Source organism: Gekko japonicus, unplaced genomic scaffold (assembly GCF_001447785.1).
Source record: "Gekko japonicus isolate JY-2015 unplaced genomic scaffold, Gekko_japonicus_V1.1 scaffold2749, whole genome shotgun sequence".
In the NCBI taxonomy this organism is placed as follows: Eukaryota; Metazoa; Chordata; class Lepidosauria; order Squamata; family Gekkonidae; genus Gekko; species Gekko japonicus.
In genome coordinates this window covers 202,505-202,850 of record NW_015167620.1, presented here as the reverse complement: position 1 = coordinate 202,850, position 346 = coordinate 202,505, and positions in this window count along the sequence as shown.

The window sequence follows — 346 nt, the reverse complement described above, 5'->3', positions numbered from 1 at the left end:
GGCACCATTTTAATAATATAATTGAGGCGATCTATTCAGATCAAAGAGCGAAATTGAATATAAATAAAGACTTGACAGATCACCTCAAAGTACAAAAAGGAACGAGGCAAGGATGCCCACTTTCACCATTGCTATTTATTTGGGTGTTGGAAGTATTACTACAGAAAATTAAGGAAGATGATGACATCAAAGGGTTGAACCATAAAGGCTACAAATATAAATATAGAGCATTTGCAGATGACGTGATGTTCATCGTGGAGGATCCAAGCGAGAAATTACCGTTGTTGTTTCAAAAAATATCTGACTTTGGTGAACTGGCAGGGTTTTATGTGAACAAAAATAAAAC